Source organism: Prorops nasuta, unplaced genomic scaffold (genome assembly GCF_024137725.1).
Source record: "Prorops nasuta isolate Cenicafe-Biocafe unplaced genomic scaffold, Cenicafe_Pnas_1.2 PNAS00011, whole genome shotgun sequence".
NCBI lineage: Eukaryota > Metazoa > Arthropoda > Insecta > Hymenoptera > Bethylidae > Prorops > Prorops nasuta.
The window spans coordinates 2515141-2540075 of NW_027116808.1; the positions used below are offsets into that span (position 1 = coordinate 2515141).

Consider the following 24935-nt stretch of genomic DNA (forward strand, 5'->3'; position numbering starts at 1 on the left):
AAAATATAAGAGTCGAATAAAACGAGAGAGGGAATATATACGAAAGGACGTATGGAGAGAAGATGGCGAGATTCGAGTCAAACGGAATTTGGCATGGTTGGTAGGCATTGAGTACAGTTCAGTTTATTGGTCCTATTAATTGGTTTATGGACGTCCCCCACCAGAAACAGGCCAGACGCGGCTTGTATCAGCGTGGTCCCGCGCGGTGCACGTGCGGTTCCCCGCTATTCGGGCACCCACAGAATCCAATTGGTGGGAGAGGGAGGGACGGGTGAGTTCAACAGTGGAGATGAATAACTGTGAGTAGGGGAGGGGGGGGGGGAGGGAGAAAGAAATACTTGGAAGAGAATAAAATGGAATACGACGGTTATTGGCGGAGAGGGGTGAAAATTAGTGGGAGGAAGAGGAGGGGGGGGGGGATGTGTAGGAGAAGGAAAGAGAGAGATAGAAGGGGGAGAGGGGGGAGCGAGCGTGCGAAGGGGGAGCATGCGCGGGTGGGAGTGGCAGCTTATTCGTCGTGCAGCTCCCGCCAAGGCTTTCTGTCAACTACGAACTGCCGATGGAACAGGTCTCTCTGCCACTTATCGGACCAAACACGATTACTTCCCTTCGACCACTCAAACTACTCCCCTGCAATACCCACCCTTCGACCTTTGCTCCAATTTTATCCAATTCCACACTCTTTTTCTACAATTTTCATATATTTTTCTAATTTCGACTCCGTCGTGCGAAAATTTTGCATGATTCTTTTTTTATCAAACCTCCGGTTCTTCCCTCATGTTCAAAGTGCATTTTGCAGTTTCGACTGGGTCGAGCGGTAAAAGCACAGACGGTGCTGGATATCGTGGCTCGTGGGATTTCAGTGGTGCTTCATTTTTAAGGATGCCAAGTTTTCAATGTGCGTGAAAGGAGAGTGAGGAGTGTGTGCTGCTGGATATACTGTGACTCGGTTGGAATAATAAAACGGAGCTCTGTGGTGGGAATTGTAACGAGGGTTGTTGCGATACAGCGGAGAACACGTGGGAAAAGACCACGTGGAGAAATGCGTGTGAATTCGTCGTTTCCAAGCAATTTGCCAATTCGTGTACATAGACGGAGGACGCAACGATTTTTATTCTTGTAATACGAGGGGTGTGACCGAGGATCGAGAAGAAGATAATTGTAAGGAATCGAGATAAGGGGATGAGATCTCGTTGATCGAGGACAATCAACTATATATATATATATATATACAAAAAAATAATAGTACAATTTTCAAAAATCAAACCAGTCTTCAACGTTCCCTTCCATGCAAATACCCCCCACCAAGCTTCCCCAAGAACAAACCTCCAACAAAACAAATTCACATCGAATCGAATAATTAACCCCTCGACCAACACCCAACCAGAATACGAAAACAACCCACGAATCTCAAAACTCGCATCCCGATCGCTCCAAACGAGAAAAGCGTCTCCGTCTCATCTGAAAATTCCCCGAAAGAAAACTCCATTTCAACGGCACAAGACCGCGCGGACTGGAAGAAATACTCGGAGAATTCCGAAGAAGCAGTCAAAGCGAATTTAATTAAGGTCCGGCAAGAATATTACAAGCTCCTTAACACGGTAAAAGCTTTGGGCTTGGTAAGAAATTACCAGTGCTGCTTGGTGGGACATTAAAAAAGGAGCGAGGCGAGTTAATTAACGAGCGCGGAAAATTTGCACCGGTTCCGCTTTGCGGACGATCGTTTCGCACCGGCGAGTGGTCCCCGAGTATCGAGGAGAGGAGAACCGTGGTGGTTGAACTTTGGTCGAGTGGAAATGTCGAGCGAACGATGAATCTCGGGGGGATGGAGGTGGAGAAGAAGGAGCGGATCACCGGCGGTGCGGCAGGAGGCAGTGCATCGTGCGGCTGCAGGAGGAGCGCCAAGTGTCTGACTAAAATGCACTTTCTACTACTGTCAGCGTTGCTGTCTTCCTCCTCCTTCACGACAGGTACAACAAGAACGCTCTTCGCGATACTTTAATCCACTTTCCGCGAGGCTCTTGCGCTCTTTCTCGCCCGAGTGGTCCTAACACTACATATATATATAGAGGGCCAACTTTGCCCACTCTTCCGACTCATTAAAGCCGCTCTCGCACAGTTCTCGCCGTTCCACCCCTTTGTGCGTTTACGATGCTGCCTGGTGCAGACGAGAGTCGCCAACTTCCTCGTGTAATCCTTTATTCTCGCCGGCGAGGATCACGCAACTTTTATATATATATATATATATATATATATATATCTTTTGTGTTGCCCCCACCTTCGAAACCGAGCTTCATCCTCGCGGATGGTGGATGAAACTTCACCGCGGGGCTATGAAGCGTGTTATCGAGGAATTTTTGTTTTTTCATAAAGGAGGGGGGGGGATGTTTAATTTTTTGCGGGGAACTAAGCGAAGTGTTTTGGCGGAGCGCGTGGAAATTGTGGAGAAATGTTTGTTTCGGATGAATTGAAGAATAGGGAGGGGGGGGGGGGGTGGTTACGAAGCTTAGTTTGCGTGTATAGTAATTATTTTTGTGTATTCGTTTGATCGAATCGCACCTGCGAGCTTCGAGAGCTATATATATATGTGACTGCGCGTGAAATTTGAATATACAGGGCGTTTGCTTTATTAATTTGCTGCGGAGCTTGGACATAAAAGTGCACTTATCTCTGTAACCACGAGAGATATTACACTTTCGCCACGAGACTTTGTTGAAACTCCTTTTCATTTGGGATTATAATATTGTTACGTGAAAAATTTATATCTTCTATATATAGTTGTGTGTACAGTCGGATGAATGAATTTTTACGTCGCAACTTGGCTCCGAATTGAGATAAACATCCTGTACACAGCGTGCATTTTCCACGCTCGCTAATTTGCACCGATTAATAAATGGACGGATAATAATAATATCGCTACGTAAAAACATAAAAGTAATCTGTACAAGTTTCGTACTTATAAATGAAGTCCAAAGAAGCGTAGGAAAAGTTGGAAGAAAAATAGAAAAGAGGGGAGAAAGCCATTCTAGTCTTGTTAGAAAGAGCTTGCGAAGACACATAAAGAGGAGAACTTTGGTTCCATTAGATGCCCGGCGGAAACAACAAAAAGACTATAGGAAAATTCTGGCGAGTGAGGGGGGAATCATGGTGATGTTGGGGAGTGAATGGAGGGGGGGGGGGGGGTGAGTCGGTGAAAGTGAAAGAGAGAGAGAGAGAGAGAGAGAGAGGAAGAGGAGCAAAGGGGTGTTTCCATCTCATTGGCCGGACTGCGTGAGTGGGAGGGGGGGGGGGGGGGAGATTAGGATGTGAAAAGTAGAAGATAATCTACCTTTTCGATCATCGCTGGAAGAGTTGGAGGTCGACGAGAAGATAAGCGCGATGAGAGGGAGTTGCTGAGAGATGAGAGCGAAGCGAAGGTAGAAAAATTTGATGCTGGTGATGGTGCGATGGTTCGAGGCAAGGGGCGTAGAAAAGAGTGGGGGGGGGGGGGGTAAAAGGATGACGCGACTGTTGGGGGGGGGGAAGGATAAGTGGGAGGGGGGAGGAACGAAAGAAAGCGAAGAAACGCGGACGAGTGTGAGCGTGTGTGTGTGTGCGGTGTGTACGTAGGTGTGGCGGTCGGACGAAGATTATGCAAACGGCAGCCAATTCGATTGAAGTGCACCGCAAATAACCGCAGTTTTACCCCATTGGACTAAATGCGAAAGGCGAGAGAGGCCCGCTGCGCGGTGGCACTGCTGACTGCTGGCCATTAGAATATCGCGAAGCCGCACTCTGTCACACAGCCAAGCAGCGGCGTAAGCACACAGACGCGCCCACCCGACTCGTACCACGCTCTGGAATCCACTCTCGAATGTGACGCATTAATTTCGAATCACTGCTCCAAAAAGCATTCGTGAAATCTTCTTCGTAATTTGTCATTTGTCTTTTGTGTAGGATTTTACCGGGTGGATCGGGTTTAAGATGGGTTTCTCGAGGTTGGGATAACTCGGTGTTTGCGTGGGAATGAGTTAAAAATTGTTTGGCAATTTTGTGGAGTTTTGTATGATTTGTTTAATTTCGTATCACTGATAATTATTCGTGAAATTTTCTTTGCAATTTGTCACTTATTTTTTACGTAGGATTCTACCGTGTGAATGAGGTTAAAGCAGATTTTCTTAAGATTGTATGTTTTTGCATGGGAAATGAGCGAGAAGAATAATTTCATAATTTCTCACTCGAGTTTTCTAATAATTTTGTTGCATTTTTAAAAAGACCGACAGCTCGGGGACCAATCTGGATTCTAATATTAATGACAAAATTGGTTGGGTAGAAAATTACAACGGAGCGTCAGTTCTGAATGAATCTTTAGTTTTAACGAGCCGTCGAGGATTAACTTATATCTTCTCCCTGCTCTGGCATATTAATGAGCGAAACTGAAGCTCGTCCCAGCCGGTTTTGAAGCTCGAATAACTATGTAGATCGGTATATGCAATCGTTATAATTTGATAGCGATAAATTAGTGTCTAATAATAATAATAAATAGTAAGCCAGAGAGATTGGACGATGTAAAATGATCCACGTAAAATCCTCGTTAAAAAGAAAGAAACTCAATTAAGCGAGTCAAATGTCGTGGACGAATTACGAGATAATAATAACGTACAATAACTCGCCTGTCATCGAGACTTTTCAATTTATCTTGAAAAAAGTTTGGAATAGCAAAGTTTAGCAGTTCTTACAGTTTTCGTCTGCCAACTATAATTGGATGAAATTTTTCTCCAAACAGTAAATAACTCATCATCGGAGAGAGTATAGCCAAGTTTTTAATTCCTTCCTGACACTGATTGAAAAATACTACGTGGCCAGTTATCGCGTTCTTATGGAATCAGGTTGGTTCATCGACGAATGGCCAAAGAATAAAATCGAATGTACCAAGTATCGAACGACCAATTAACACCAAACTTAATTACGTAAAATATAAACAAAGCAACATGGGTCACCAGAGAGTGCCAAGAGAGAGAGAGAGAGAGTACATTGCTCGTAGACGAGCAGATGATGAGCCGAAACATCAGGAGGAGAGAGGAGATATTTTGCTGCTCGCACAATGCGAAATTACACAAAGTTTCAGCGTTAATGTGCGTGGGGGCTGCTGGGTGTAATTGCGAGGGTCTCGGGGAGTGCAAGGTATTTGAGGTTGGAGGATCGCAATACTGGTATAACGGAAATACAGTGGTGTCGTGGATAGTCTAGGGTAATCCTTGGAAGCTCCTACTCGGCACTCTCCGTTCGTCTGAGCGCTTATGTTTGGGTGAGAAGGCAGGGCGCCTCTATTTCCCAGAGTGCATCATTTTCATACGTAAATACGTGTAGGAATAAACGTACAGCAGCTCTTGCTGGCACATGGCAATAAGACGGATGGATATTTGCTATACTCGTCTCAGCCTGTGCTCTCCTTCCTGGCCTCTCGAAGACGCCTCGAAAATCCTGAAGGACTCGCCCCCTAGCCGCAAGGATGTTTTGCCTCAGCCTGCGAGATAATCCTTCCGAGTCTATGGCAGATCCAATTACAGCGAGAACTTATCTCGCGAAAGTCTCGGAATATCGTGCAAACTTTGAAACTGCCTGATTTACGCGATTTCAGCCAGCTACAATAACAGACGTTATATATAGTATATATAGAGCTCATTAATACCGTTGGGAGGGGGGGGGGGGCTATCTCGCGAGTCGAGTCGTTCCATCCAACCAGCTTTGGCGTAATATTAGCTTGTCTTCGGATCTGGAACCGAGTGGAATTGAAACTCGCGTACGACGATGCTGCGTATAATCGCTCCTTCAATGAAATTGCTATTTTACTTTGGAGGAAAAGAATGATAGACATATATATATATATATATGCAATAATTCCACCTATGCGGTGTTCTCGTCTCGAGGACGCAGGAATATCGTGGAGGGAAATCGATGTACCTTTGGAAACTCGTATTTCCTGACTGGAGTTTTCGAGAATCGAGACAAACGAGTTTTTAAAATTGAGAGTGAAACGTTTTAATATCGTTGGAGTGGCGCAGAGTTTGGGATAAAAATGGATATTCGAACGCGACGTGTTGAAAGGTTGCGTGGTTGATAAATTCTGCTTGTTCCATTGCGATAGTTTGGTTCTGTGTGTGTGTGTGTGTGTGTACAGCTAGATTTTTAACTAGACCCCCCCCCCCCCCCTTTTATTGTGCGGTGGACCTCGAACGTGGAGTATTAACTGCTTCACTGACAGGGCACTTGACTTGGACAATAACTACAATTAACAATGACCACACAGTCCCCTGGCAAACCGATACAGAGAAACCATGTTTGAGCATTGCACCAATACACACGCACAACACTCGCCACTCGACGAATTACCGATTGCGTGTGTCCAATAGACTTAAGTAGATTACTTCGCTTGACAGCTGAAGTAGTAATAGTTCAATATTTGCCTCTCGACCATAATTACCACGGTAGGCCAATACGAAACTGGTCCCCGCTGCGTTAGCATTTTCATAATGCGTTTCACCACGACGAAAGGATTTACGATTCAAGGAGCGTTGCTACCGATTTCGCACGAGCACGGCGAGAGGCTCGAAGATCGATAATCAAGAGGAACATTCAGCATATCTTGTTTAAATCTTGTATTTCGATGCTGATCTTCGACACGTTTCTTGGTTCACCCAAAAAGAAAAATTCTAGGAAAATCTAAGCGTTCTCCAGTTCCAAAAAAACCTAGTTTATCACTCAACTGGAATCGCTGGTTAATAGAGGAGAGGAGAATGGGAATAACGAGAGGGAAATTTGCTTATTGGGGAAGAGGGAGGATAACAATGCGAGTGGAGATAATCGACAATGGAAAGTTAATCGAGGCATTCTGCACTCGCATTTCTGACAGATTCGTGTTTCCCTTCCTTTTTTCTACACACACACACATATATATATATATATATATACTATCTTCGCACGGTTCTCACCGTCCAACGTTCCTATTCCTCCCTTACCCAACGCTCCCCCCCCCCCCCCCCTTTTCATTGTCCAGGTCGACTCGAATTTATTATTCGGCGCGTGCTCGACGTCGCTCGCAGAAACAATGGGGAAAACGCAGCGGCGTCGAGGACCACTTTCGCCTGTCGATCTCGCGTTCCGATGCGGGCTTTAAAGGCCCTCCGGTTCGCGAGGCTGCCGCGAGCACCCATATCGCGCATGCCACGCGAACCTCGAGCACTCGCCCCTTTTATCCCATCCTCATCCTCTTTCCACCCCCCCCCCCCCCTCTCTTACGCTTATGGCGCCTCCATTCTATACCCATATCACCGCCACTGACTACTGGAGAACATCTCGTTATTGGCCACCCGTGCAAATTCCATCCAAAGCCTCCACGATCCAACACTCGCTGTAGATGTGTGTGCACGTGTATGGATAGACCCATTATACATCGCCACTGCAGCCTTTGTTTCATTCTTCCTCCTCGCTTTTCGATTCTCATATCGATTTCCAATCGACCATATTAATTTGCAACGCGATGCGTGCATTGATATTTGAGGAAACGTGCAGTCTTTGAGTCATCAAGCCACTGATGCAGCTGGGAAGAGTTGGAGGAGTATGAGAGTGGGCTATTGATTTTGTTTCATTTTTTATTTTTTTGGTATTAGTGGAAGAACGGTAAATGTGGAATTTTGTGGATTTTCGAGACTTTTGTTTATGGAATTATGCATCTGGGAAGGAGTCGAGGGATACAAACATGTATTGCTTATTTTGTTTTACTCTACTTTTTTATCACGAAATTCCACAATGTTGCAGATTTGTATATTGAAACATAGAAATTCTTTCAGAGTCATCGAGAAGTGACGAGGCTCGAGTGTGGTTAGAAAATATGAGCAAACATGTTCGGTAACCGATGTAGTATCGACTGATACTTTGATGTAGTCTTTTAGCAATATGGCGGGCCAATAAGCCAAGAGATATTACAGGAGGCAGTGGTTGTATTGACTTACTCTTCGTGTACGAAGCGTGTGCAGCATAGGACACGCGTTTGCAATTCCAATACGAACGAGATGTACTCGTACATAGAGGCTAATAGATAGCATATCCATGTCGCTTTTGACCTGGAATCGGAGAGGTAACGATCCTTTCTGAAAGCGCGTCTCGAATATGTGGGTCTTCATTTCCAATGTCAAATAAGAGCATTTGTTGCAGAACTATCTCTGTTCAAATGACACGAGACATTGGTGTAGAAATGTGTGTGTGTGTGTGTGTGTGTGTGACAACTCATTTTTCATTATAAATAATTCATTTTGAGTCAATGAAAAATTTGCACAACGAGACTGAAATATTCGGTTCTCTGATTAAAATATTTCAAATAACGGTATTTATCGAGGATAAAGGTTGATCGCGATCAAATCGAAATAAAATATAAATAAAAGCAAAATAAAGTTTATTCAAAAATTCTATGAAATACCATCCGAATTTAATTGGTCGGACGTGCTCCAATGGTGCCGTGAAATCTGTGGCTAATCATATTAAATTCGATGCCTTTCGACAATCAGCCACGATAAACGCAGAGCGATCGCTGAAATCTCAAACCAAATGGATAATTAAGAATCGAGCGATAAATCGCTATTGGAACACACCCGTATTACCGTCGCGTGTGGGATCGTTTATCTAACGAATCTGACTAAAAGATTAAACTGTATAATTGAGGAAAAAAAGTGTAAAATTATTTGCTGCGTAATTAATAAATTTTAATAAACAAAAGATGATTTCCTAAAGATTTAAAAAATTAGGAAATTAATTTGTTATATTTTTATACTTTCTTGACTTGAAATGCATTAATTGGGTAACTTTTTTAGGTTTCGATCAAGATCAGTCAAACTTGTGTTCGAGAGTCCTTGACACTTTTGACTTTGACCTTTGCGAGCATAGAAACAACGAAAACACAACAAACGCACTGCGCATTCTATACTGCGCATCTAGCACTCACGATATTTACAAGTTTTTCACTTATTGCAATGTTTTATAAAAGATTATTCGATTGTTAATGAATGTTTTATAAAAAAGTGTAATAAATGAAATTTAAGATCGAGTAACACAGATTTGTGCTTTAATACAAAATAATTTCCACGATTTTACTCGTGGGACTCACTCGTTCGATGAATTTACAGCTATGATCCAAGTGTACAATGCTTTTATGTGATGGTGATGGTGATGATGACACTGACCACATTATTCACTCGCGAAATATTAATTTTTCAACATTAATAAACCACGTAGATTTTTTAAATGTCTCTACGCGACGCGCAGTTCTCAAACTGCATTACGCGACTCGAATATTTTAAACGCGACCTTTCACCTTAGCGTAAGGTCGCGCACTACACTAAAACAAAACAAACACTATTATTCACTGAAATTCTATTGAATTCATTCAATATTTTATTCAGCTTTCAAGTAAAATCAGAATGAAATATACGGTACACGCACTCCACTGACGGGTTTTACGAATTTTTCACCGATCACACTGTTTTATGGAAGGTTATTTAATTATTTTTGAGAAAATGGGAAACTCGGTGAAATTGCGGAAAATTGCGAAGGTGCACCAGCGTGCGGCGTGGGCGGAAGATCGGGCCGCTCTTTACTTGCGGCTAGAAAAATTCGAGAGGACGTCAGTCGCACGATGGCCGTTTCGAAAATTTAAAAAAGAGAAAAAACAATATGGCGGAGTAGTCGGAGAAAGAGGTGGGGGAAGCTGCACAGTCAAATCAGAAAACTGAACTGTTGTTGTTTATATTGTGTTCCTATGCTTGCAGCGGTTAAAGATTCTTAAGGATTTCAAAAAATCCTGTAACTTTGATTTATTTAGTCCTAAGCCTGAAAAAATGATCAAATTAACTCGTTTTGGTCCAAAACTTGTTAATTACATTACTACACGAATACTTTCAAAGAACCTTAACACACAAACATTTTTCTTCTCACTGTACAACTACAAACTGATTCTCCAATTTACAATATCAAAAAATCCCAATTAAATCAAATTAACCCCAATCAAACAAATCACTTAAAGAAACCAATTGATCGCTTTCTAAACTACGCAAAAAAAAAAAATCGAAAAGTGTTGAAAAATTGAAAATCCATTTGGAAAAACCTATATAGCTATAGTCCATTGGATGGAGCGATAGAAAGTGCAGCCTAATCGTGTTATATCGTAATAAAATCGCATAAAGTTTGTCAAGCGCGATGAGGGAAAAGTAGGAGGGTTGTCGAATCTCTGCTGGGCCGCTCGATCAGGCGGAACACCGTTTGTTCATTCATCGGCTCATCCTATTGGGACGATCAATTCGCTGGGCCGTCACGGTTCTCGCGTCTCTTAACTTCCTCTTTCCTCCTCTTCCTTCCCAGGACAAAAATAGAGCTTGTAAGATTTCTCGCATCGACAGACTCCAACGTTTCAGGAACGTGCACGGCTCTCGTTAATGTCCCCCAGTCCCATAACGATCCTGGTCGATCCGGGACGCCCCTCCCCCTTTGCCTCGTTATATTTTTCTGTCGAACCGATTCATTGCTATGCTAATTAATCCCAGGAACGAGTCTGGGACGTAGATCGAATTCGTACGCCGAGCGTTATGCACTGCAGGAAGCAAAGACCACAAAAAACCTCCAAGTGTGTTCTCCACTCGATTTAAAGAATGAAAGGATGGCGAAGAACGATTCGAGGATCGGCCAGTGCCTCGTAAACCGGTTTTAATTGTGTTCGATACAGGTCGAAGGTTTTGCGTGGCACAATTGATCATTGGGAATTAAATGGACTCTTCAGGGTTGAATGGGGCGAACCTTGAACATACTTTGGCGATACTTCGCGGTTGCGTTATTGCTCTTTGTGCTCGCCTTGTGGTTCGGAGTCTCCTCGATAGACCAAACAGCAGAACGAGCCCTCGTTTGATTATCTTGAATTCAATATTTATGTACCATGAGCCGGAGGGTATGGTATTCGAGGAAAGTTAAGGTGCTCCTTGGATAATTAATGACGATGAAAACCACCAGCCACTTGCATAAGTGTGTGCATGTACATATATTTCTTTGGCAAGTCCCCTCTCCGCAAAACTAATAATTAACCTGGAAGGGTGAAAAGCTCGATGTTCTATATTAAAACGAGAAAACTCTTTGTTGTAGTTGTGGATGTACTTTGTTCTCTTCGTTTGTTATATGCTCCGAGAATTTTGATTTGGTTTCAAAGTTTAATGAAATGATCCAAAGCACTGGGTGTTAATTATTGGACGGAAGGCAAGATAGGCTTTTGGATTTCTGCTGGTAAATTGTATCCCTTCCCCCCCCCCCCCTCCCTCCCTCCCTCCTCTCACACAAAATATCTTTCCACTCCAACACTGGCTGCTCTCGCTTTTGGGTCCTCGTCGCATTGTTAGTCTCGACTCGTACCATCGCTTTCGTACTATATATACGCATTGGTGCAAAGCTAATTGTGCATCATCCTCGTTTCAATGAGAGCTCGTTGTTGTACATTCGATAGGCTAATTTGCGGACAAAAGATCCCGAAAGAAAACATCGTGAAAGATTTAATAAGCGGAGGAAACGATCGTTGTGGTAGTGCGTAATGAATTGGTACGAGCAATGCTGAAGAGAAACAATTGAAGAATATTCGTGGTGTAATTTTGCAAGAAAAATTTGGGAAATTATTTAAAAACTAACCTGACCTGTCATTGGCCAGCGAACCATCGAAATCCCAGTCGCTTACTTATACACGTACACTCTTTCCTCGTTCATCCAAATGATAAATAGTGTATGATTATAGGTATACATTAACGAATTTCTACCAAAGTTTATTCCCCGTGAAATTATCTCTAATTTAATCCTTGATTGTTTATTTAAACTGCAACTGCTGTTCTTCCATTATTCTCGAGTCCATTAACTTGATTGTGTATAGTATATAGTCATGGACAAAAGCTCAGCATTTATAATTATATTTGGTCGGTTTTCGAGTTAATGTAACTCTCTGCAAATTGAAATAATTCTCATTGGTTCGTGGAAAAGCTCGTATGTTTCTTATGGCAGGTTCGAGAGGCAACCATGGCAGTGATAAGAGATCGGACGAAGCGACACATCCCTGCGCCGTTAATTAGTGCATTCTCACGCATTGACGAGCAATCTCCATCACCGTCCATCGACTGTTCAGTCTACCTTCAACGGCTTCAACCGCGCCAGCTATCATCGGCAAGCGGGTTATTGGAACGAGCGCTCGGTGGACATAGTTATTTCTCTATTGTCGTGATTATACCATCATCGTCCTTTCACATTGTTCACCCACAGTGCGCAATGGCGAGACCGATTCAGCGATAAACCGGAAGTCGAAGACTCGACAATCAGAGAATTCGGTTTCGGCTTTGATCCTCATTATATCGGAAAGCCCGTTCATTTCGCGTCATCATATTTTATCGACGCCAGTCTGCGGAAAGATTAGATAACCGTCATAAAAAGCTGCGATAGCAACAATTCGATATATCGAGCGGATAACATTTACCGCTACCGATTTTTATTGTTCCAAACGACACGTTCGCCGAATGTGGGTGGACTGTTCCTTTCACGGTCCAATCGCTCTTGGCTTATTGGCATTCGTTGCTGGAATTATTTCGGAATGACGAGATTTCTCCTTGCTTCCCATTCGATGCTGAAGAATTTGGGTTATTAATCTCTCCCATGAAGACAATGGGAGTGGCTCCTTCCAAGTATAAAATATACCGAGAGACGGCATTCCAAGCCCTTTCTATTTGACTGCATCCTGGCAATTGTCATTATCTCTAGTATTGCAGGGACGTAGTTACCTATTTACCAAGACCTCTCGCACTAATTAATTCGAGCGGCAGCCAACAATGGAAAACTTTGCCGAACTGAAATTAGAGAACTTGGACGAGAAACAAATATTTCAGCCAGCGTTGTGGTACCGTAATTGGTGCACGATGAATTCTCATGTAAGGATGGTCAAAGACGTTTTTCGATAGATCGGTATATTTTCGGGGTGAGATTTCGTAGATGGTCGATGATGGAGTAGAAAATGTAACAATGACAAACTTTGTTGGATTGTAATTTTAGATGGAGAAAATTATATGAGAATCGAATATTTTAATCTGTATTGTGGTACCGTAATTAGTGCACGATGAATTCTCATGTAAGGATGCATGGTCAAAGACGGTTTTCGATAGATCGGTATATTTTCTGGGTGAGATTTCGTAGATGTTGAACGGTGGGATAGAAAATACAATGACAAACTTTGTTGGATTATAATTCTAGATAGAAAATTTAGACGAGAATGAAATATTTCGATCAGTGTTGTGGTATATCGTAATTAGTGCGGATGAACTCTGATACGCAGCTGATCAAAGACATTTCTGTCTAGATTGACCTATTTGGAGGATGAAATTCCATAGGTGCAGGTCGATGGTGGGCCGAAAAATTCAAGCGGCAACAATGGAAAACTCGATTGATATTAAAGGACTTTGATGAGAAGCAAATATGTCACTCGGCATTGTGGTATTGTATAATTAGTACACGATGAATTCTGATACGTGCAGTCGATGAAAAACATTTTTGGCAATTTTACTACATTTCGAGTTTGAAATTCTGCAGATGGCTCAACAACTTCATCTCTATAATAACGAAGAAAACGAATAAAATTGGAAAACTTAAAGAAGAAACAAACATCTCAACCACTCTATTCTTCGTATTATCCAAATCGACACAAAATGACTTTTCATTCACAGGGACCAAAATAAATGTCTCCATCCCAAATATCTTTAATTCCAATCAAAAATTCCATCGCAAGAAGCCAATTGGTGGGAGTAAAATTTGAAGGATGTAGGAAGCGTGCCGCGTGTCTCGATAGCGGCAGTTGTCTGATTGGTTTCGGGGTAGCTGCAGCTGCACTTGCATTTGCAAGAAACTCGGGCCCGGAGTTTCCCAGGTACCACGTGCTGTCTGGATAAACTAAACTCGTAAGCAATTATTCGTGGTCAGGGCTGCATAGTTACAGCGTCCATCGGGCTGTGCTCGGAGCGACCATCCTCGTTCCTCTCGCGGCCTCCCGAATTAATGTATTGCCCGTGGCTGGAATGGTGTCAGAGTTTCTGGATTCGGAGAAAGAGAGAAAGTGAGGAGAGAGAGAGAGAGAGAGAGAGAGCAAGAGCGAGGGAGAGACAGAAGTTGGCTGGGGGTGACTTTGAGAACCAATTATCGAAGAACCACCCCCTCCCCCCTCTCCACGAGATCCAACTTCCATTTTACAACGCACACACGTAGACGTCGTTGGTTCAGTCTACTTATCGCCCTCTTTCATTAAATTTGAATTAGGTGCCTCATCGCCATTGCCAACTTTATCCTTCCTCCCCTCGACGTACCACGATCGCGGTGTATTTTGTTCCAGCGCAAGAGACACTTTTTTCAGAGAGGAAGATGGATGAGAAAATCGATATGCATGCGAGATGGAGCTTCCCGTGAAAAATCGAGCGACCGTGCTATCGCGAAAATATTTTTTTCTTAACCGTTTATCGACTTATTATTTAGATTTCGCGATATTATTATCGAGGAATTATCCACTGCGAATTCCCCTGGTTCATAATTCATGAACCGAACTTATTTACGAGCTGTTCGAACGAAAGATGTTCGAACGATCGGTCCAGAAATTCTTTCTCAAAGAGAGCAAAGCTCCTTTCGAATTGTTCCACGATTTTTACTATATATATATATATATAGTGATTCGCGTTGAAACGATTCTTCGCATTTATTTTTTCGCCAGTTTTTCCAACCAGGATTATCCATAAGCGAGTACCTATATTTTATGAATGGGATTGGAAGAATCCTCCGGATAGTTTGACAAATGTTCGAACAGTCGAATTCGAAGCGTAACGGTGGAAAACTGATTTCCTGGCTGGTATCTATATACAGGAAGGAGACGATTATCTAATCCGTGCAGCGTAGCTTACCAGCAGGCGAATCTAATTCCGTAAGCGCTCTATAACCTCGAGCGAGCTTCAGGCATCCCAATAAGATCGAAAATCGATTTGTAAACGCGTTTCCTGGGAGATTCGTCCCTGCAACGACGCATCGCACGCTCCTGACAGCTGATGGAAAGCGATATGGACTTACGGAGGAAGGTACAAGTTTTTGATAAAAATGCAAAAATATTTTCGAGCCACCCCACGAAATATCCCTGATCGATCCTGGCGAGATTCGACGGGACGTCTGTGGGACTTGGATTTTATTTCGCTCGAATATAAATTATGATTAGATTTTTTACAATATGCACCTTGGTACCTCGCTTAAGCTATATATATACAAACGACAAAAATCATGAGTTCCTCAGCGTTGAAACAACGTTCGATCGCGAGAGGTTTTATCGTTTCGTTGGACCGTTTAATCAAATATAAAACGAAATAGCTGATGCTCGGAGTCGAACACCGATAAAACAGTGTTTTCTCTGTGGAATAATGAAGCGTTTCCGAGGAGAATTCTTGCGAGGGATCAAACGGGGAATGTTTGACGGAGAAGTAGGTGTATAAGGAACTGGATCATTAATCTTTATCGCGGGAGAGCGAAGAGGGTCGTTGGAACGTGGAAAGAAATGTTTCGAATATTGTCGTGAATTCTTCGGTCCGGTTATAAGAAGAAGGCAATTTGGCTGATGAGGAGTGGTGTATATTTTGAGATGAGGGGGGGGGGGGGAGGTGCAACTGACTCGTAAAGACACGCTTCTTAGCAATAAGGTTTCGCCATTAACGCAGCAATTGCAGACTGCAGAGTGAACCGTAGTGTCTGCACTAATTTCGGGCAATTGCGAGGGCACGTGTGCCTCCTAACATGTCCAGCTGCATACTACCTGATTAACTTTGCTCTTCGTGCATAAATTGAGTGATAAGAGAATTTGGCAAGTTTTAGGTTGCAACTTGAAGAACGAGATCGATGGAAATTGAAAAATTGTGTATTTAGGATTTTGTAGTTAATTTTGTGGAAAGTGCATTTTGCAGGTTTTTATTTCACCCGAATGTTTAAAAGTTTGTTTATACCTACGATGATGATTGATAAATAAATGTTGGATTCGATTCGATCACAGTTGGCGAATTTCGCTACTATAAGAGTTCCGACCGAGAGAATAATTTGCCCACACACCCTCTCCTTTATCAAGAATTCGCCTTAAACCTTAATTTTTGACCCCGCTTCATTACCGAACTTTGCCCTTTCACCTTTTAAAGTAGCCACGCTTTCAGCCCTTAAATTAATTCAGCTGGCTAATTGCGAATAATTTTTAGCTCGATTATAGCCAGGCTGCTTGAAAATTGGAAGAATTAAACGTAATCGCGTATGACTGTTCTTTCGAGGCATCGATAAACTCGACTCGCCCGGAATTCCAGCCCGATTATGCGAACGACGTTTCTATACTCTCGATCCACTGCAAACGAGCACCGGGATGAACGAAATTCACCTGGGAATATATCGCGTTCTCGATTTAACAAAATGCTCGCGAGAGTTTCAATTACTCGTCTTTTTGCAAGATTGTTTACATAGACTAATTTGAACTACGCCACACAGTGTTACGTAACGCAGAATATATATTGTCCCTGCCATAATTACAATGACACTAATTAAGCTGAAATTGTTGAAACAGCCCCGCGAGTAATTTGCTAAAATGATGCTTTTTATATAAACGAGATATATTCGAAATAGCGCAGTGGTGGTGGAAGTTGGAAAGTGGGATGGTGTAATTAAAAGTTGCTTTAATTCATGGAGCAACACAGGGGTGGGTGCGTTGTAGGAATTATATAAGGAAGCTCGAGGGTGAAAAGGTTTCGTGGGCGTAGGTATTTTTTTCTTGTTTATTGAAAGGCCAGTTTGAAAAGGTCGAGTCGCTGGCGAATGAAAAGATCAAGGATGAGGTTGGCGTTTATCCGCGGATCCGTGAGAGTCCAGGGTTCGCGTGGGAGGTTCAGGGGACAATTTTCATGGGTGCACTCGGTTCCATTCGACTGGCGAGGCGTGTGTGCCTTGTTTAAACTCCGCTTGATGAAACGTCGTCTCGAGCTGGCGAGAAGAAGTCGTGGCGACTGTCCACTTGACTTCCTGACCCGCCCACATCTCTCCTCGCCAACATCAGCTTCTATCCGCTTCCCACTGTGCGATCATCATCATCATCAACGCCACTACCGAATTTTAACCAATTCTCTTAATCTTTCCCTTTATTTTACTGACGAGACACTTGTCTCTCTTGTTCTTTACATTATTCTTATTTACACGAGCGAAATATTCAAGTTGGTTGATGTATTAAATTGTTGGACGGTTGGAGAATGATATAGAAAGTTTTAAATTTGTGGATTTTTTTATTGTGAAGTATGGAGATAATAGTGATTGGGTTGGAAAGATTTTTGTTTATTTCTGGAATGCACTGGGAATTAACGTTTCGAGCAATGAACAATTTTTCTTAGTGTGGATATATGGAATAATTAAGGAGATTAAACACTAATTCTGCCAATCATCCCCTATATGTTCCACAGACCAGACGTTCCATCTCTCATTCTTATTTGTACTAGTGAAAAATTCCACTACATTGATATAAATTAAATTGTCAAACGGTTGGATAATGATATTGAAAATTTTAAAATTATCGAATATTTATCATCATAAAATATGGAAAATAGCGATCGAATTAAAAAGTTATTTATATTTATCACGGAAATGCACTGGGAATAAATGTTTCAACCAACATATAATTTTTTTTAAACAGATGTAGAATAATGAACGAGGTTAAACGAGTATAACACGTATGTTCAAATATTCGATCGAAACAGACCTCCTAAAACACCATCTACATAATTATACAGAGGTTTAGGAGTATTTTTAACATGCAAGAAATTCGTAGGATTCGTTATGAACGATTACAATTATATAATTCAAGCCGCTAGCTTTAACGCCAAAGGCCAAAAGCATTTAATTAATTTATCCTGGTTCGATTGAGAGTAATATTACCGATAAATGAAATCGCATATTAATCATTATGATTAGCGATGGGAAAACGGATCAGGTTTACGTTAATTAATTTACATCCATTTAAAGAAGCAATAATAACAATTTAGAGAAATGCGAAAATCAATTTATACATTCAAACATACAATATATATATATATATATATATATATATAACGATCGAACAAGCATCGAGTGGGAAATTCGAGTATTCGATCATTCGCAGATTTGCAGCGTCGGATTTCCTTTGGAAGAGAGAAAGAAGCGTCGGAGCGATAAATTTCGCTGGGCCTCCGCAGCGCGATAGACGTGACATTTTAAGGCAGATGTTTCTCGGGCAAGAATAAATCGACGAGTTGTTTGGGCCGTAAACGAGCAAATAAATGGTCAACCCCTCCCATCCATACTCTCCCCGAATCCGCATCCCATTCCTCCCAGTGTGCGGCCGCTCTGCTGCTACTACAGCCAAATTTATCGCACGCTTAATTAGTGGACAAATAACACGATTAATTGTGAACGTTCAGCGGCGATAGTTTGTTGCATTTACAGCGTAAATCCAAAAAGCTGCAATCGGCGCTCGAACGAAACTGTTGCACGTGGCTGGAAGAAAAATTGTTACTGCCACTCGTTAAAAAACCCTGAAAAACCTAAACGAGCAACGTTCTCCATTTTAATTCCTATCCTGATATTTCTTCTTTAATTTCTCTCTCCTTTTGGGAATATAATTTTTTCTGCATAATCATAGACTCGTTGGATCAATGAATTCAATCGTCTTTGTACGGTGCGCGCGAAGATAATCTCGAATGGAGATTTTTCATGGATTATATCGATCTCTTGTATGTGTGTGTTGTGTTTGTGTGGTTTGTGGAGGATATCGGGGGTTCCGTGATTAACGAGGGAAAATAATATTCTACTCGTTTATATAAGCCTTTCTTTCGTTAAAGCCAAGTGTCTTAAGCTTTAACGAGGAGGTAAATAAAAATTAGCATTTTTTATCGATCGGGAATTCGATAAGGTGCTTCACGTCCGTTTCTGCGGGATTTCCTGGTATTGGCGGAAGCCAGTCTTTAATCAAGGACCGCATCGACGACTCTCCACGAAACGTTGACCCGAAAACGTTGGCAACTGCGGTTCTGGTCGGACCGTCATTGTTCGTTTCCACGGTCTCCGCGTGGCATATTAATTAATCCGGTAATTATTAAACTAATTGCCGGCTTAATTGGCTCGCGAGGATCTCGTTCCTTTCGTCTTAATCCTCACCACTGAAGCAGACTCGGGGAGAGTGGGGGGAGGGAACGAGGCAATCGAGGAGCATCGACGAAACGTGAAAAGCGAGTAACGATAATTTTTCTAATATATATATAGTAAGTATTCGTGGAAAATTTTGTGTAAATATCTTTCAAAAGAGTCGCGAATTTCGTAGTTTTGCAAATATTCGTCCGTGAATGGTATAATTATTTGAAATGGATTCGCGTTGAAGGTGAAAATTCAAGGCGGTCGCGCGTTTTCGACAGAAATATCTCGACCCTTGCGACAGGGCCAAAACTACAATGTACGCTCCTGTGCACGGTCAATGTATTATTGCGTGATAGAAGAGGCTGGTGGGAGCCTATTGTATCGCAGTTAACTACTGCTTGGCCCAACACAAAGGTCTCGAAAGCTGGCGAATTATTTAAAACGTCTTGTTATTGTCCACGACGTCTCCGTCTGTCGAACCACCAGCTAACCGCTCGGGAACTGCTTCCTAATTGTCACGGAAGAGTAGTTCCGGTCCTCCACGTCCCCAATTATGCCCCTAAAACTCCTCCAACGCTTTCAGACTTCTTCATCCACGTCTTTCCGAATTTTCCTACAACCTTCGCGAAAATGTTATATATAGCGACGTTTCGTTTCCGGGGAAACGCCATTTTTTCAACATTTTTACCAACTTTAAACTACCTTCATTTTTATGACCTTCGGAGTAGCGTAATCCGTCTTTGGATGGTTCGATACTGTTCAAATAATCATTTGATTCTTCATCTTCCTTTTTTCCTAGACCCACTTGCTTAAATATTGAAGGTTTTACCGGCTACGTCAATTAGGTTTAGCCTTTCAGCTCTTAAGGTACACTCTTCATTAATACAACGAATTAAATAAATATTTAGGTAGCAGGATAATGATACGTCTATTTTTCATGGATACAATTCTCCAGGGTTTTTTCCTTGTTTCATTCTATTTCCCAAATGCAATCCCTTTCGGTTTAAAACTGCAAGGAGATGGTTGAAATTTTTACTACTTTAACACGAGGTTGAATAAAATAAGTAAAGTCTGTATTTATTGTTAAGCTTTTATTTTTACTCGTCTAATTATTTAAGGGAAAATTCCAAAGTATATACATATATCCAGCGAGTACACTTGTTAAATATAATGCCAATAAATGATATTTCACGATAGGACCTCTGTAATGTTTCTTGCTACTGCGACGATCAGTTTATCGATCCACGATATAGCACTTCGAAAGAAGTTTTCACGAAGAATTATAAAAGCATTTCCCTTTCTTCTAGCTTGCATAAATTTAGCATAATATTTAACAGACACAAGAAGTTTCTCTTTTAAGAAATATGCAATGTATATATCAATACTGCACCGAGCGAATAAGAGCCTTTGTAGCCTTTAACCATTCGTAATTCACAGCAAACTGTTATTTCCTTTCCTCGAATGGAAAATTGTTATGTTTTTGCTCTCTCGATAAACACTCGACTATATTTACAGTTTCGAAGTGGACGTATACTTTCTGGAAGAGTGGTTGCTCGTGTTCCTCAACTTCATAAAAAAATTCATACTTACACATATATGGTTATTACTAAAAATTTATGAGTCTCGAAATTAAATTTTAATCTCTTTTCCATTTACATGTACCACATTTCGCAATGTACTTTAGTTAATTCGTCTTTTAGCGCAGAGAGGAGAATGAATGCTCGATTTAATTCGGTTAAGGTGATATATATATATATTGATGAATGAAATTTTGGTTGCAGCTTTGCAGTTGACGAGGCTGGATGTACCGAGCATAGCTGATCCTAGGTGGGAGAAAATCACATTGCGATGCGAGTACGACTTGGAAGATCTCGATCTTTACTCCGTAAAGTGGTACAAGGACGGAGCCGAGTTCTTCAGGTATATGCCTGGCTCGAGCCCGAAAGGTCGCGATTTCACCGTAAAGGGAGTCCTAGTCGACGTGTCACGTAGCGACAGCAAGCAAGTCACTCTTCTGGGCCAATCGAATTCTCGCAAGAGTAAGTCCAATTCCGACTAAATTCATTATGATTCGCTGGTTGTTTAATAATTATTCCCGGTGATTTATCACGGCTTACCCTTTGCTGGAAATTCCCCATTAGCCTCGTTGTTAACTAATGGATTGTAATGATTCAATTATGCTCGAAACCTTTGCTTTGCTCAATTGTTTATTATTTCATCCTCCCAAACAGAGTGAAAATCAATTAATCGAGGGAGGCACGCGTTTAAATTTTTAGCAGGAACAATTAGACGAGAGTGAATGCTTGGGAAAACTCAAATTGTGAATAAGTAGAAAAAGAACTTTGCCTTCAGCCATCGGCATTTACAAACGTAGTACTTTCCTAACGAAATTTACCTTCATAAAATTTTATCCGGAGTATCTTGAGTTCTCTCAGTCATTTATAATATTTCAACCTTTTAATATATCTTTCCATATTAGAACGTTAAAATAACAGAGAGGAAGAGAGTAGGACAAGGGGAGGGGGGGGGGGGGGTAGAGAGGTAGAGAAGTTACACGAGCCGCACGAGCGAGATTAATCTTTTAATGAAATGTCATACTTTTTAATCAAAATAGCTAAAGCTTTTACGAGTAGGCGTTTTAGTGACAGATTGCAAGATAAGAGTTCCGCGGTAAGCCAAAATATTTTGCAGCCATTGTACGTCTGCAAATTGGTTATTAAATTACTATTTTAGAGTGATTATCGAGGCTTAATAGAGTTTGTCGGATAATCGAGACACGTGTAACGGCATAAGTAGTTCTGCAATGTCCCATTTGCTGTATAACGAAGTAACGCGATATTGATGACGATAGATAGAGTGAATTTGGCCGGGGCGTATGGCTGCGAAGTATCCACGGAGGGTCCAAGTTTCCTCACTACGTACAGCGAGGCAAATATGAGTGTTGCTGTACCACCAAAGAGACCACCGGTTCTCGAGGGTCTCAGGCATTATTACGAGGTCGGTGAAGTCCTTACAGCGGAGTGTACGTCAGCACCGAGCTATCCACCAGCGATACTCACCTTCATCCTCAACGGTAAAGAGGTAAGCACACACGAGTAAACAATAAAATTACCAGAAACTCTGTCCTCGTCACTGATTTCTTATTCCAAGTGGAAGAAGAACGAATTAAGACTCGAGTAAAGACAGTATCGCTTTTTCTATCATTATATGTACTTGCCCCGTCCAGACACACTACACCGTGTCTCTTGATCCGTAATGACACAAGACTACATAATTTTCACAGATGACCAAGCATGTGAAAAACCTGAATCAGGATAGCTACATGGAAGGCAACGTAGTATCAACAACGAGGTTAGGTCTGGAGTTGCGCTTGGAACGACAGCATTTTCCCGGAGGAAGCCTCAGTCTGGTCTGCCAATCAAATTTGCCAGGGATCCCCAGCGTGAGGCCTCTAAAGAGCGAAAAAAACGGTGACTCTGGCAGCGAGTAATCAAAGACTAGCCCAGGAGCCACCGAGGCCAAGCGTTTCCAGCGCCACAAAGACCCTAGCGTTCATCTCCCTAATCTCGTGTCTCGTCGTCCTCGTCTAGTCGCGCTGTGATCAGACTCGGTCTAATTATCGCTGAAACATTTACGATCCGAAGTTGCTGCGCAGGGGGGCCTCCAGGCGTCCCATATAATACAATTGACTAAAAGACGTCTAAAAGATGTCTTTAAGTTTCTTGGTGCTCTACGCGAATAGCACGTGAATTTCCGCGCGCGGCGTGGAATATTTTGCGCGACGTTTGCAGCGGACGCCGTGCGTGTCAGACCAACGCGCGTATTTTCCACTCGAAAATTCCATACACCGCGCGGTGTGGACTTTTTTTGCGTTGCTTTTCGAGCCAACGCGCTGGGCGGAAGTGCTGCGTTGCGCGTGGAGCGGTCACCTCGATGAAAAACTCGTCTCTCTCTCTCTCTCTCCGATCGATCTTTCTATAATTTACGAATATCATACAGGGTGGTAAGATTGCATTTGTGTAACTATATGTACAGACGAATCAAAAACACTCGTCTCACGGTGTACGTGCGAGTTTTACGATACAATACGAAACGTGCCCAGGAACATGTCGAAATCATCGCGAGGAAATAGTTACGATTCAGCGTGTTTCATCGCAACACAGTGCTCTCCCGTATTTTCATCGAGAGGCGCGCAGCGTTATTAACGTAATTTTTCTCGAGTTTGGCCGCGGCTCGAATCCATCGAACAGCTCGCTCGCGAACGATTCTCGGATCTTCCATCAATTTTATTAGTGGACCTCGGACCCATGTGTGTATCATAATTGAATGTCGATAGAGTGGGATGTTTTCGGTCTTTGTTATAATAAAGAATAAATTGTAATTATCATGGATCTGATATATATATACGAAAGCACGATTGAGCGTGCTTGCACGGTTATCTGATATGGTGAGAGTGTGTTTATATAGAGGAGCACAAACATAAGCAAAGCGCCGCGCCGTGTTTACACCCTATTTGTCGTAGCATGAAAGACAACAAGGCTCACGATAGCAATAGCGAATACCTAATTAATTGGAGCAGCGGATATACAACGTTGTATATAGTGTATAATTGTCGGCTAGACTAATAACGTTCTTACGTAATAAAAACAACATGAAGAACAAGATGAAAGTAAAACCTGTAACTTGTTGCGCGTTTTAAACTAGCGTATATATATATATATATATATACACCCCTTCTTGTCGCAGGGCTCGAGATTCGATTTTCTTCGAACTCACGGTTCTTATCATATTATTTTTTATTGCAAAATACTTTCTTTCGAGGAATTTTATTTCTCCGATAAGGATACAAGCATGCGTATTATATCTTGCTTTTATATTATTACCTTCCCATTTATTTTACTATTTCTTTAGTGGTATAAGGAAGAATTTTCTTTTTCTGTAAATACAGCATATTGAGTAATAAACGTGTCATGATGAAAGCCTTTCGTTCCCTCGATGGAAGATGTTGCTAAAAGGAAGCAGAAAAGTTTAGGGATTTTCGATCTCGATGTAATTTAAAGATTAATCAAGGACTTTGGTAAAAGGGAGCTTCTCACGGCTTTTTCAAAGAGCGAGAGTTCGAGCTCTTGTTGGAGAACGTCGAGTAACGAGGACCTAGAAAAATCGATTTCACGACGCAACGGTTTCGATAATGACAAACTTCAGGGTGCAGGTAAGTCTCTTAACATAATATCGCGCGCGGTCCACTTTGCACGTGCGAGAGTACCAGAAATTAATAAGAGAAGGACGAGCATACGAATGTACCAATAATTACAAAAATTTTGGCAATATCCCAACTCGTTGGAAAATACCCAACGATAAAAGTGCACGTATAAAAAATGATCTTTATTGTTTTCTGAAACTTTTAACCGTCCCCGCGAGATTCAGTCTGTTAATAATATTAATATCTCATTCGCTTATCCTCTCTCACTCGTTATCAATAAATTATCTCGGAATTTGTTTAAGATTGTTTTTACGGCGGATAAAGTCTTTTCCTACAGGGTATTAAGGGATAAACGATTTAAGCTCGTGGAGGTAATACAGGAGGATAATAACTGGTGCATAAAAACGGTCGCGATATAATGAGATCATTTCTGGATTTTTCTTCCTACCGTAACTTACGCTTGGAACAAAATTATATCAGACCGAAA

General features: G+C 41.9%; 1 pseudogene; it reads left to right on the forward strand.

Annotated features, from left to right (window-relative positions):
• Nucleotides 1–567: 567 nt before the first annotated feature.
• Nucleotides 568–24195, forward strand: LOC136777576 (uncharacterized; annotated as a pseudogene).
• The last annotated feature ends 740 nt before the right edge of the window (nucleotides 24196–24935 follow it).